The sequence below is a fragment of the Gavialis gangeticus genome, unplaced genomic scaffold (assembly GCF_001723915.1).
Source record: "Gavialis gangeticus isolate Ggan-Ray unplaced genomic scaffold, GavGan_comp1, whole genome shotgun sequence".
In the NCBI taxonomy this organism is placed as follows: domain Eukaryota; kingdom Metazoa; phylum Chordata; order Crocodylia; family Gavialidae; genus Gavialis; species Gavialis gangeticus.
Genome location: NW_017728998.1, coordinates 27,244,842 through 27,255,629, shown reverse-complemented (window position 1 = coordinate 27,255,629; position 10,788 = coordinate 27,244,842). Strand labels below are relative to the sequence as shown.

The 10,788-nt window shown below is 42.6% G+C and overlaps 1 long non-coding RNA gene across 1 annotated transcript in view; it reads left to right on the top strand.

Annotated features, from left to right (window-relative positions):
• The first annotated feature begins 2,742 nt into the window (after positions 1-2,742).
• Positions 2,743-10,788, top strand: part of LOC109289409 — a 21,915-nt gene continuing 13,869 nt past the window's right edge. Inside the window, exons 1-2 of the long non-coding RNA XR_002095356.1 lie at positions 2,743-2,754; positions 7,314-7,316. This is a non-coding gene — a long non-coding RNA (uncharacterized LOC109289409). The remainder of the gene's footprint in view (positions 2,755-7,313; positions 7,317-10,788) is intronic.

The window sequence follows — 10,788 nt, the reverse complement described above, 5'->3', positions numbered from 1 at the left end:
AGGGGGTTTTATTGAGTGGATACCCCTATGTGTAATCAGTTATTTAGATGCCAACTATTTGATACATCAATCTTATTGTACATTATATATTTTCAATACATATTGTTTAATGGGTAGAACATCTATCGTTGAATGCGGTATTATCTTTTTATTTATTTAAGGGTTGCAAAATGGCAATATGAGACAAGATTTACTTGGCTCTTCTTATAATTCCCACATCCAAAAAACCCCATTTTTAGTACTGGAGGATGCTGAAGTACTGTGACTTTTCTGTGTTCTCCAGCCTCCCTGACATTAACTTTACGTTAGTGTTACTTTATTCATACAGATGACAAACCTTGGGGTTTGCATCTCACAACTTTCCCTGAATAAGACTGATTTAGAGGCAAAGCATCTGTACTTGTGTAAGAGAATGAGACTTTACCTACTATTTTCACAAGTTTCCAGAAATGTTTTCTGTATACAGTATTTCAACAATCTCTTATCTCTGTTGGTTTCTTTGTAGCAATAGGAATACTATTATTATTGGAAATACAAACATGAGTGCAGCTACTCTATTGGGTAGCACTTGGCTAACTAGTCAGACACAGCACGAAGCTGCTAGTAAATGATCTTTTTTGTTTTTAAATGTGCACACAGGTGTTTGCTGCATCTGGTCTATGTTTACATAGCTTACTTTAAGCCCTGTGAATGTAAACCAGAAGCAGCACATACATCCATTCGGTGGTACGGGGAGCCACATAGGAAAATTGAGGCAAGTAACTCGGGGTGGGGTTAATGAGTCTGCAGTGAGGAGGGGAAGGGAAGTTGGTGGGGTTATGGGAGGCTGGCGGGTCTGCAGACATGGGGGATTGTCTACCTGAGGATGGGAGGTCAGAGGGGTAAAAATAGCCCTGTTAGGAAGCAGCTCGGGGAAAGCACAACACCAGGGCTTGGGCAAGCTGCTGGGTTTTCCCAGCCCCAGGGCTGCACTCTGAATGTGCATAGATGGGGTTAATCCATTCCTGAACTAAACTGGTTCAGGTGAACTAACTTAGATTGCATCACCGTTTTTTGCCCTATTTAACCCTCCTAAATGCCTGCGTAGATGGGCCTTTAGAGCAACCTGACCCTACTTAGGTTGATCTAAACATAACTCCTGAGGTTAGGATCATCTAAGTATAAATAAGTTGATAGGGACATTCTGGTGGAGATCTATATATAAAATGCTAAAAAGGTTTCAGATCTTGTAATTTAGTTGGTCAGTTTTGCTATTTTCCTTCCTGATATTGCAAAATCTACAGGAATCTTGTTTTGAAGGTTCCTGGTACCATGGAATGGAGAGATTTGATTCAATGACATCCAGCTGCTGCAGTTTGCGTACAAACTTATCCCACAAACAGAATATCTGCAGGGGCCTTGCTTTTCTCCAAATTGCTGCTTTCAGTGGAACATAACCAAACTGTTATCTCTAGGTATTTTTGTCTGGCTCTAATACATGCCGACTTGCCAAGAGTCTTGCTCAGAGTACATTTCATGTTATTTAGTCATATGGGTCCTAAGCTGTTTAGGGCTGAATGGCTCAAAATCAAAACCTTAGACTCCACATGGAAAGCAAAAGGCAGCCAGTGTATACTGCTGTGAGATTAGAAAAGATTTGAGACTTTTTGTCCCACTCTTTTGCCGAACTCCTTTCATCCCTGCTTGCTACTTGCTCAGGCTGTTCTGTGCTGGAATATAACAGTAGCCTCAGAGACAGAGGAGAATTACATGGTGAATTCAGAGGCTCCCCCAGTGTCTGTACACAGGAAGAGATGAATAGGAATGTCTGGTGGTGGTTTCCTAATGAGGGAAAGAATTTAGACTGAATGCTTTCTGTCCTTCACCAGCTAAAATAGCGTCTACACGTGCTTCCAACTGTGCAATTGTTACTGTGCAGTCCTGGTAGCACACAGGCCATTTCCAACCCTGCTGCACAGTAGCAACGCACAGTAGTGTTGGTGTCACGGTTTGTGCCTGCTGATGTTACGTCACCACTATGGCAATGTAGTATCTCGTGTAGATGCACCCAGTGGCTGGAAGACAGTGCAAGGCAAGTTCAGCCTGGAAATAGGTGCCCGTTTTTAACAGTGTGCAGATTAAGCATGCTTCAATTTCCATTGCTTGATGTCTTTAAATCAGAACTCAAAGACCTGCCATAGCTCAGACAGAACTGATGGATTTGATGCTGAAATCAGTGGTGTAGTTCTGGAACTGCAGGCAGTCAGAGTAAATGATCATACGAGATCTAAAACCTGTGAAAATGAATAGAGAGGGTAACACAAGTGCTTGGGTGGGAAAATCTCCTCAAACTGCCATAGCTATTGGATGTGTGGAGTTGTCATAATGGTCTATGTCCAAGGCTAGGTGTCTGCATGAGCAGTCAGACCTGCCAACTGCAGAGAATGCCAAGTGTGAAAAGGTGGTGTTATCACTTGGCAGTGCAAGAAGTCTTCATTGTATTTGAGGAGAAGGGTATGGATATAGACTCTGGCAGTGACCTAGAGGCATAGAAGAGGGAGTATGATTCTGGCCTTAGCCTTGAACATACAGTAGCGCAGGATTATTATTACAATTATGGCCAGTGAGCCTTGACAACTGTCACTCTGCAGAAAACACTGCTAAGTGACCTCTCCCCCAACCCTGTGTGCGCTGCTAGTCCATTAGCCAGCAATTACTGTTTGAAATGCTGCACTCTAGGCAGCTATGCAACACTGAGGCCTCAGTTACACCCCTGTAAGGCTAAACTGTGCTGAGGAAGTAGAGTAGGTATACTGCCTAGGTGGCAGTGTCTGAAAGAATTAGTCCTTTCAAAGGCATATCCCCAGTACCTAACCAGGAGTGTTGCACCTACTTAATAGCTGAAGTATGTACTCCCTCAGAACACCCATCCCAGCACACAGTGGGGGAGAAAATGCCTCCCTAGTCCTTTTAGTAATCCTGACAATACAAGTATCTTGATTTTCCAGCATTTGCAACCTAATTTATATTTTCCTTTTACATGAGGAAGCAGAAGAGGCTACAACTTTTTGTTTCCTTCCACCCAAACTCCAACATGTCTGGGTTGTATGCATCTGGCTTCGTAGGTCCCATTGCTGATGCATGTCAGTCATATGCTAGCAGCTTGACCCAGAGTAGATAAAGTGAAAGGGAATTTATTAGAGAGGGAGTGACTTTATGTCCCTTGCTCCAAACAGAGTATAACAAAATCTTTTACCATTTTTAACAGAAAAAAATTTGGGGCACCAAGCCAGGGTGGATAAGATGTCTTTCTATCACTCGAGGGGTGCAAGTTCAAAATTTGCTCTAGACTTGACCCACCCATTTTGACAAGGAAGTTGAAGTTATTCAGATGTATGCAAACCACATCACTGTGCCATTGGCTGTAAATACTGGTGTGTCCTAACTCAACTAGCTCAGTGGACTGTTTTGCTCTCTGGACCATTGATCTCAACCTTGAATTAAAATATAGCGAACTGCAGTGGCAACCTTCACAATCGGAGGTTATCAATCAGTCCCGGACAAAGTCAGGAGTTCTGAAAAATAATTTTTCTGGCTCCTTTTCAGCCTTTATAGTATACATTTTCAAGCTTTTTTCCCCCTACAGTATGAAGCGGAAAACATCTTTAAAATGAAGACTGAGATTCTCAAGAATCTGAAAAGTGGTGCTTTAAAAGAAGTCCTCATCCCAAGGTTAATGATAAGATCTGGCAAGGCCAAAGTCTGGAATTTAGCAAATGTGTGTCCTTTCTATTACGGCAGGTGTGCTGAATTCTTCAGAGAAGCTCATTTCAAACATACAGGGAATCATCTGCAAGCCTTCAGGTACTTAGTGTTTGAATTTCCCACTCCCTATAGAGAATGAACAGTCTTTCTAACTCTGCCTGCTGGCCTCAGTCTCAGGTCACCTTAGTTCCTGTGTCTGCCTCCAACTCAGGGGTCAGTAACATGTTTGGGCAGAATGCCAAAACCTCCCACAACCTCGACTTGCAAGATGTTGGTATATGTTAGGGGCAGATGGCAGGGGAGCCACAAGGGGCCCAATCCTTGCTGTGGCAGTGCAGCCCCAGCTCCTTTCCTGCTGTCCGCCCCAAAGCATGCATGCCAAGCAAAATGCCTTTGCGTGCCACACTCTGGCACCCATGCCCATCTCTGCTCTAATCCTTTTCCTGCCCAAAGATGGTCATTACCTGCCCCCCTCCCCTTTTGTCATTTCATGATTTCTCCTTGGGTGTGGCTGTCTGATACATTTACACTGGTGTGATTGATATCATTTTGTATACTGTACTGGCATTCAGGGTGGATGGATGGTCAGTTCTTTTGACAAAGCTGTGTGCAGTAGGTATGAATAGAGCTTCTTGCTAGTTGGGAGTGTGGGTGGGTTTTGGGAGGAGCTGGGAATAGTGACACAGACTGTATTTGCACACTGGTGTAACTGATCCTGTTGTATGGTTACTCTTGACTTTCCAAGGTGGAGTGCCATGCAGGGCTCTGTGTTGACTGTCCACTCCAGGTTTACACTTGTAACAGCAGATTACATCAGAGTAAATGTGTCATCTGTCTGGGCTCCTTATTGGCTCTGCATGTGGAGGCTGCCTACTGCATATATTTGGATCAGGGGTGTGAGAGCAGCTACTTTTATTATGGCGTCCTCTAGAGGAGGCCACAAAGATAATCTCCGTTCTCTTGGCTTTGATGCACAGTATTCATCTACTGATGGTAGTTTGGCGGTTATTTCTAAAGGCATGGCTCCTGTACACTGGCTATTCTGAAGCCAGTTCTGAATCCATCTGATAGTAGATGGATCTTGTTGTGTTAGTGAAAATGTAAAAGTGTGAATTTGAGCTAAAATGGAAGGGTGGTGAGCTAAAATAATAAAATAGTAGATATGTACGATTAGCTAGCTGATACCGCAATCTCAGAAGTTACACCATGCCACCATTTCAACTAAAATGTATTCATGTATAATTAAAAGCTAAGAGGTTCAAACTAAAGTGCAATTAAAAGCAATGAAGTGTGATTGAAACTGCGGGTAAAGTTTATTGAATGAAGCATTGGCTTCATCTACCCGCCATTAAAGACTGCCTGCGTATAAGGCATTAAAATAGAATGAATATGCGGATTTTTAACCATGAAAGGTTTACCCTTGGTTAGGTGAAGATGAATGTTAATTTCTAGGCTCCATTTTCTGTAGTTCCCAGCCTACCTGCCATAGTAACCAACAGACAATTCTCTTTACCTCCCTAATCGGGCCTGAATAGCATTTATCCGTTAAGTAATTAACTTATAATTGTACTGTGTTCTGACAGTGGTGTCTGCTAATAAGTCTATGCCACCCAGGTTGAGAACAGCACATAGATTCTGCTCTTGATTTATTTGTACGAAGAGATTCAAACGTTTCTTTCCAGCCTGTGTTAACTTCTTTCAGTCAGTTGGCAGCATCTTCAGGCTGAATTGTTGTGAAACAGATCTCTGTATGTTTGTACTTGCGGTAGTCGTATGTTTTCACATAAAAGCTAGAGTATTTACTATAGCTTGACAGCTCAGTTTGTGAGCTATGTGAATCTATTCTGGGTATTTCCTTTTTCTAACAAAAGATCAGGTAAAGGAACTAAAAGGCACAACATTGAGGAGATTTGTAATTCAACTGTGTGTATAAAGTATTATGTATGTTAAGCACTCCTACCAGTAGGTAGCACTGTGCCACATGGTTTTTATTGCTAATTGTGTAGCAAAACCCCCAGTTGTTCATTTGTGTTTTTTTAAATTTTAAAATACATTCCCTTCCTTTCTCTTAACCATTTCTGACTTTTTCTCTCTCTCTCTATTTGCTATAGATAAGTATAAGTGAGCTAAGACCTAGGATAAGCTTCAGCATTTTATTATGGTAGCAAGTTGTTTTTGTTTCATTATTTTTTCTCCTTTTCAAATAAGTACCCTGTTATGGATATCCACTGTTTTATATTGTATAATTATTATGTTTCTATTGATTTTTACTGTTCTCTATTACTGTTTTCCTGATACTATATGATTTAGGCCTACATATGTAAGTTAGCATAAGTCATGTCAAGTTTCCGTTTTTTTTTGTCAAGTCTCCATCTTGTGTCCCCTGCCCAGGCATACCCTATTGTAACTCCATTGTAACTGTGTGAGTCATACCTACCCCTCCTATGTAACTTAGTTCCTAAATGAATGGGGATGAATGAGGGTGCTTGAGAGACAATGGCAGTAGGTCTAAAAATAGCTCCCTCTGAATGACCGAACCATCAACTTGATGACCCAACCATCACCCTGCATTGACCCTCCCTGGCTTAAGATTTGGAAGAAAAAGACTGCTGTAGAAATCAGTCAAACCACCATTTAAGACATCTGAAACTACATGTCCTTGCCTAGGAGTGCACATGCTCAATACACCAGGGGCTGACTCTTGCCAGGGCACCCCCCTGCCACTAGGGTCATAGAGGGTCTGCCCCTATAAAAGAGGGCAGTGAAGACAGACCCAGTGGGATGACCTCTCCATCTGGACCAGCACCATGCCATACCACCTATCCACCCAGCGGCCCTTCTGGCAACCCCCCATCTGGACAATACCTTGCTGGAGAAGACCCTGACTGGCTATTGAGGATCTACTCACAGCCCAGGATAGGTAACTATCACCCACCTTCTTTCCCCAAGCAAAGGACTTGGACTCTGGTTCTCTTCCCTACCCGGACTCCAACCCTTCTACTGAGTCTTTTTCTCCTGTTACCATTGTGAGTGCTTGTGTGTGTGTAGGAACCAATAACTTCATGGGGCTGTGTGGTGTGTTTCTGTTTAATAAACTTTTTATTTTGAAACCAGGAGTTGGGTTTTTGTCTGTTTCCTCCTTGCCACAACTTATCTGCCCCCTGATCTCCCAGCTTTCAGCCTCAGTTTCCAGCCTCAATCTTCCAGCCTTCTGCCTCTCTCTTTCCTGGCTGTCTACTCCTTGCCACCGGGCTTTTTCCTTTGCTTCCACCCCAGCACCAGTGACCTTGAGTAACCCTGGGGCCACTTGACCTTAAGTAACCCCAAGCCTCAGTTCTTCAGCCCAGCTTCTCCCTAGTCTACTGGTTCTAATCCTGGTCCTGGCAACTTTCACTCTCTAACCTTAACCTTCCCCCCAGGTATCCCAAGTACCCCAAGCACACACACACACACACACACACACATTCCCCATACCATCCAAGTTAGGAACTCACCTGTGCATATGTGTAGGTGGGTGGTATGTGTGTGAACTGGTGAATATATGTGTCATCATGTGCGTGATATATGAGTTAGTGCTATGTGTATGTGTACTGAGTGTATGGGTATTGACAATTGATTGTTGTCTAATTTTTGGTGTGTGTATGTGCTTGAATTGGTAATAGGTATGCATGTGCCTAGGCTGGTTTGGATGTGTATGTGCCTGAGTTGGTTGTGTGTGTGTGTGTGTGTGTGTGTGTATGCACCTAATTGATTTGTGTGTTTGTATATGTGCAATTGTGTCACACCCTCCTGTCTAACAGCACAATATTGAGATCCTGAGAGTTGGCCTGGCCCCACAGGACAACAATTGTTGCTTGCTGGTCTGTTTGCAAGCCTTCAGCTAAGTTTTTTGTTAGTACAATAAAGCTGGTGGCCTTATTGCTCCCTGTCTGATCTCCCTGGGGCAAACAAAACCCTGTAAAACATGTGTTTGTGGGCGCGCACACACACACACACTCTATAACTTCAATAACTAAGAAGTAAATTGGTAAATTTTATGTTGGGACAAAATTTAGAGAGAATTTTTAAATGACTCCTTGGCTTTGTTAATACTAGCACTTGCAAGAGAAGAGTCTGTTCACAAATTAGCCTTAAATAACCTTGCAGCAATCAGTTCAGGAATTCATCTATTATGAAGCCACCAATTAATAGTAATTTTGAAGCTTGAAGATTAATTCCTTTTTTTAAGAAATAGAAAAGATCCTGGAAAGAATCCTTGGAACATGGTTAAAAAACAATACCGTGGGAATTGAAAACATTTCACATTGTATGTTTTAATGAAAGGAGAAGATCTTAAACATTGCTAAGATATTGACAAGTGTACATGTCATCCAAAAGTTGAAGTTTTTTACACTTCATGAGTTTTAATGAACTTGAGCCAGCTCCTCATTTGTGAAAATTTTCCCAAGTGAAAATAAATAATGAACAGAAGGTGTGAGCAGCACATCTAGAAAAATTTCTTGCATACCATGTACCCCCAAATAAAACATACACTGTATTATATGAAGGCAGAATGAAGAAAAACTTTTGCAGAATCATGGCTGCATGGAACAGGGATAAAGCCCGCTGTTCAGCCCATTCACCCTCCCTTTCCTGCTCGGGCAAAAGCTATAGTTTAACCCTCTTTCAGCTGCTGCTGAATTGAAAGCAGTATTTGGCATGTTATGTACTGAATATTTTGACCACTCATCCAAAAGTTATTGCCAATTCAGCAGCTGTGGGAGGGTTGAAACTGTAGTTGCCATTAAAGAATGGACATTCCTCCTCCCTCCATGTGGGTGGCTGAAGGGTAGAAAAGGAAGAAAAGCAGCAGCCATTACAGTGTCTCCATGCTCCTATTCTGGGCAGAAAGTTAGTTTTCCCACTTAAGATGTACACCCTGACTTTGGAGGGCTAATTCTTTGTGGGGAAAAGTTGCACATGGTGTGTGTGTATGTGAATACTCACCATGCTAAGATGAAAGTACCACAGAAGAAAATATTTATCACTGGGCAAACTTGACTATTCCATGCAGGTCTCTTTAGCAGCTCATATTTTGGGAAAATGAACAGAAATAACTGAAAATGACATGCATCTTTTCAGTGCATTTCTCCATGATGAGTGAAAGCTACAAGCCTGCTAGTATGTTCTTTTCAATAGAAATCAGTCAGGGGTAGAAAACACAAATGGCACTTTGTTGATGTGGGGATTGACACAGCAGTTCCCAATTACCTGACTGGTGGAGTTTTTGTCTTCTCTCCCCAAACTCTATCCCTGTGAAAATATGTAGCTTAAGAATTCTATTTAACATTTTCCTGCATGAAATCTTTGAGATAATCTTAATGTAAGTAGTTAAAAGGGATAGCAGTTGACAGATATGGTTATGATTTGGAATACGGCTAACTAAAAACCACTTTTGTCTCTGTGATACCACTGAAGGTACCATCAAGGGACTATTCAAAATAACTCGTATCCAATTTAAATGGGAGGTAACTTGCCTTTTAACTCTTCTCACATTGGACTTGTTGTGCTACAATATACCCTATAAGAATTATGTATTACCTTATTGTTTTGTGGGGTGGTAAGGTGAGGGATGTCTGTTTCTGTATAGTGGTCTGCTTAGAAGGGGAGAACCTATATATTTATAGGTTGCTTATTCCGTTAATTTTATGGATTCCAGAATTTGAAATGACTCAGCTTAAGCCATGTGCCTCTTAAATAAATCTAAGTACACAGCTACTGAAAAGTGTAATTTTTGTGAATATAGTATTAGGGTATCTTTCCGAATAGCAGGCATTCAGAATCTATTATCCCATTGCTTATTAATGGCTAAACATTGTTCATTACTATGAATACTCCATAAGATTTTAAACTCTTGTCAGTGCATCATTGTTGGACAATATGGCTTTATGTCAGGTTTTAATTTCTAGAACCTTGGAGCTTGGTCCACATTTAGCTTAGGTCAAAATAAAACGACCTCTCTGCAGTTGATATCATGCCCAAATCAAAAAACTAGATTAAAATTTGGAAAAAAATCACCTTTTAGAGGAAGCCCAGATGGATACCGATGAAGATTAAAGAATAATGTCTGAAGTCTGTTGGCAGAGATGTGTGGGAAAGTTGGAATCATACCAATTTAATGTCACCTGCTTCTAACCCTTTCTCACTTCCTCTTGATTTTTATATTGCTGTGACAGAGTGCAGACACCCTTTAAGGATCTAGAAGTAGGGTGACTATATGGGACAATGTGAAATCCTGGATGCTGTTGTTTCTCCTTGCTCCCTGCTGCTGTTGCTGTTTACATGGAGTCCATGGCCCATTATTAGTGATCCATTGTTTCTTACTTCACAGGTGTTAACATGTGTTAACAATAGAGCTTCTGCTGCTGTGCCTGGGACACTCATTTTAATTTTCACCTGAAAGCTGGAACTGGCCTCTAAAATCTGGGACTGTCCTGGCCAATCTGTCCTGGGATATATGGGCTAGGGACAGACATTCAAAAAGCTGGAGCCTGAATTGATTCAATCTTTGCAGGTTAGTCTAACCTTTGTAGATTGAACCAATTTGCAAGTGAATAGACATTCAGGAAATGTAGGCACATAACTGCAGTGGCTCAGGCACTAGAGCAAGCCCTCAGTTGCAAGGAAGCTATGCTGGGGGTGCATGGCTAGCATTGGGAGTACCCTCAAGTGATCACCCAGCCACACTCCCTGCCTGCTTTGGACCCCAGCCAGGCTGTGCCCAGCACAGGGGGTGGGAAGCCCTCAGAGGGGACCGTTTCTCTCCCTGCACTCTCTCCTCAGATGGCTGCCGGTGCTGATGGCTCCAGGCTGCAGGGAAGCCTGCGATGGGGGCTTTACACCTTTGCCTGAGATGGGAGCTGGGGTTATCACCTGGCCATGCCCCCTGCCCGGCTGGCAGGCCAGCTGAAGAGGGAATGTGGGGCGTGGAGGGGGAACTCCCTTTCCCCCCCACCCCAGCTTTGGACAATGCTGTGCCCAACACAGGGGGCGGGGGCGGGGGCG